The sequence below is a fragment of the Cryptomeria japonica genome, chromosome 2 (genome assembly GCF_030272615.1).
Source record: "Cryptomeria japonica chromosome 2, Sugi_1.0, whole genome shotgun sequence".
Taxonomy (NCBI): Eukaryota; Viridiplantae; Streptophyta; class Pinopsida; order Cupressales; family Cupressaceae; genus Cryptomeria; species Cryptomeria japonica.
Genome location: NC_081406.1, coordinates 565,911,531 through 565,915,373, shown reverse-complemented (window position 1 = coordinate 565,915,373; position 3,843 = coordinate 565,911,531).

The following is a 3,843-nucleotide window of genomic DNA, read 5'->3' as shown; positions in this document are numbered from 1 at the left end:
CCCTTTTCAATTAAAGCATTGCATAGATTATGCTTTGAACCTTAATTTTCTCTTCTTTACAATACATGATGTTATTTTTGGAAAAACATTTAAGGTTTGCTTTTTTAACAAAGTGAAGATAAACAATATTAATGTTTGATATATCTTTTTTTTTTAATAAATAAAATAATATCAATGTTTTATTATTTAATCAATTGTAAGGCAATTAACAAAGATTGTCTTGTTTTAAATTTTAATAATTCATTTAGGCATAAATCTATTTTTGGCCTTAAAGATAAAAAAAAATAGGTAACAATATAGTTGTAATAGAGGAGTAATAGTCATTTATTTAGTCATTTTTATTTGTGTGACTAATTATTTAGTCGTGTTTCTTACCCTATGACCAAATTAGTCATTTATTTAGTCATTTATAGCTGTGTTGCAAAAAATGACTAGAATTTGGTCATTTTTACTTGTTGTGACTAAAAGTTTTAGTCGCCTGGTCATTTATTTGCCATATTTCTAGTAGTGTTTAGGCTTTGATACTGTGATGTCACTATTTATACGTTATTTCCTTAGAAACTATTACCTTTTGGGCTTAAGTTTAACCTTGAAACAATTCACGGTACTAATGCATACGCTATGTAATTATCTATTAAATGTGCATGTGTTGAAAATAATGTTGTTTCAAGATGATTTGGGAAATGTGGTTGTTTGTATGTGCTAACGTGTTTTGCAGGTCTATACTAAGAAAGTGGTGTTATGATGAAACTTGCAACAAGGAGCATGACTCTTACCAGCTGGTCAGTTGTTGAAGAAGTCAAGGAGTAAGCAACATAGAGGAGCTTTCTCTACTTAATGTTGCAAATTCCTTTTTAACTAATCATGTGCAATAAGTTGAGTCTATTTAGGGGCATGTTGCGTTGTATCTTTGTTGAGGAAGTCCCATATGACTTGGCTAAGTGCATGCATAAGCTTTCCTTTCCTCTTTTCATGCTTTCCTTATAATGTGGAGTTGGTCGTCCAGTTAGTTAGGACTAGTTGGTAGATTTTCTTTCTATAAATAATGGTCAGATGATCTCTCGTAAAAGTGGAATATTCTTATGTTGTAAGTTTACTTTCAGCTTTGAAATACAGTTTAAGAGCATGTTGTCATATCTTGTGTACTTTTGTTTTGATGAATAAAATGATATTCTGAGTTTTCAGCACTTATGTTAATCTTGGAAGTCTCACTCAAGGAGGCCCACTTAGTGAGAACTCTGTTCAGTTAACTTAGTAGTTATTCTTCATTTAGTAGTTACTACCGTTCCAACAATTGACTATTCTTGTAGCCACAAAACTGTGTTATGTGTTTGTTCCTCCAACCAAAGCGAGCAGAGTAGTTTCTTGTTTGTTTGTTTGTTTGGAATTTCAGTCTTGTCGCTTGTATTAGTTTAAGATTTGCATATTCAGATTAGTTATTAATCTAAGTTCAATTTCCTTCATTAGTTATTTATAACATTTCAATTCCAGCATTGTTCTTTGATTAAGTTATGATGGCCATAACAGAGTCTCAGTGCACATACATTGCTGACCCATTTCAAGTTCACGTCCCTGGGTTGACAAGTTAAATAAACCTTCATAACGAGTTTGATAGATATTTAATATAGATGTGTAATCTCTGAGTTATAGCTTTAAGGGCTTAATTATTAAACTATTAAAGGAGGCCAACTTTTTTGGCGTCGTTGTCGGGGATGGTGTCAAACTAAGAAATTATTTAGGTTCATTTTTAGTTTATTCTTATTTAAATAATTCTACAAGTTGCTCCTAGAATATTCTCTCATTTGAATAAGTTTCAAAAAAAAATTGTGGAATTGGCCGATACTAAGTTGATATTGTATGCATAGAAGAGATGCTTTAGGGAGATTTCTTCCTAACAACCCTTATCCTGATAGTCATTTCGAGGAAGCCTACAATCATCTCGAAGAAGAAGACCAAGAGATAAATCATTTGGCTAATATATTTGCCAACTTTTATAATCTAGAATATCCAACTGACCAAAAGCCTATTGATAACCCACTTGCCAAGTGATACTTTATCAAGCAAGAATGGTTGTTGCTGCACAAAATCAACCTAGCCAAACCACTTTTGAATTCCCCACGACTGACTGACATAAAAATAATAATCTCAAGAATATCCCTACTTTAGTCCTCCCTAAGTTCTATGGGCTTGTAACAGAGGACCCAGATACCTTTCTGTTTGAATTTGACATTCTCTATAGAAGCTATGACTACACCACTGATGCTCATAGGATTAAGTTGTTCCCTGCTACTTTGAAGGAAGCAATCTTAAGATGGTTTATGAGCTTGGGGAGAGATGTTGTCAATATTTGGGATGTCATGCAAACAAAAAAATTTGAGAAGTACAAAAAAATACTGTAGAAGTGGTAATATGAGGGGAGATGACATATTTAGGATGCAACAGAGGCAAGATGAAAATTTGGACTACATTTTGAGGTTTTTGTTCTACCTGAACAAATCCTCGGACCATACTCTTAACCAAGAATCTCAAAAGTTGATTTTACTCAAGGGAATCAATGATAGTTGTACTGACGCCCTGGATCTAATAGGAGGTGGAGACATTACTCAAGTTCGTTGGGATGATGTTAAGAAGATATGCATGAACTACTCCCGATAAGCTGTCAAGAAAGGAAGAGGTTACCAAATAGGAAAATCATTTTCTAATGGGATCTTAAGGGTGGAGAGCACTGATTTGCTTTCAAATTTTAAGCAGGATATCATAAACGATATGGCCACTCAACTAGATACCCTACAAGCAAAGAAGAAATAAGAAGAGGCAGAAGCAATGTTGGCAGAATATTGCCCTCATTGCAGGTGGAAGAAAAAGGACTATAAATGTAAAATGGTAGCCAATGTTGATAGCAAGAAAATTCCACCCGAGTTCAAGCTGATTGAGGGAGATGAAGAACGATTCTTCTATGTTGCACAAAGAAGCCCATGGGCTCCAAGACAAGGTATGCGAACTGATCCATTATCTTTTAGTGGACCTTACATGAATTCTTATGCCTCTAATAACCAGTGGCAACACCAATATCCATCCAATTTTGGGGGGTATCTACCAGAGTCTTGGAATAACCCTCATAATACTTGGCCTAATTACCAAAATGCTCCACCTTAATGGGAACCTTCTCAGGGGAATTGACAGCAACCCTAAGGGAATTGCCAACAAACATCCCAGTGGAGGGGTGGACAACAATGGCCAAACTAGGCAGCTGGTTACATGCATCTACCTTCATAGCCTCAACAACAAGCTATCATGCCCCCTCCTAATCCTAATTCTAGTACACCCAGACCTACTCAATTGCTAGCTCGACCAAATAATAAACCACGGCAATAGCAGGTTTATTCTACTGATCCAGATTTGTACCATGCATATGTTGTGAGTTTAGGTCATATTCACCTACGTTCAAGAACTACCCTACCTACTCCTTCCACTCTCATAACTGACCTCCCTGAGGAGGAAGAGGATCATCCAAATCTGGCTGAGGTACCTACTCAGCCAAAATAATTCAAGGATCTTGAACCAGCCCACCTATCTAATCCAAAACCACCATTTCCTCAAAGGTTGTAAATTGTCAAGCAAAAGGTAGAGACCACCTTTGACATTTTGGATCAATTGAAACACATATGTGTCAAAATACCTTTGTTTCAAGCCATTAAGGATGTCCCAATCTATGGAAAATAAATAAAAGAGGCATGTCTCAAAAATCCAAGAAGAAAGGCGAAAGATACCACTATTGTTCATGTGGTAGGCCAATTAGAAGACATGATGCTTGGGAAAGTAATTGTCCCCAATTATGTCGAT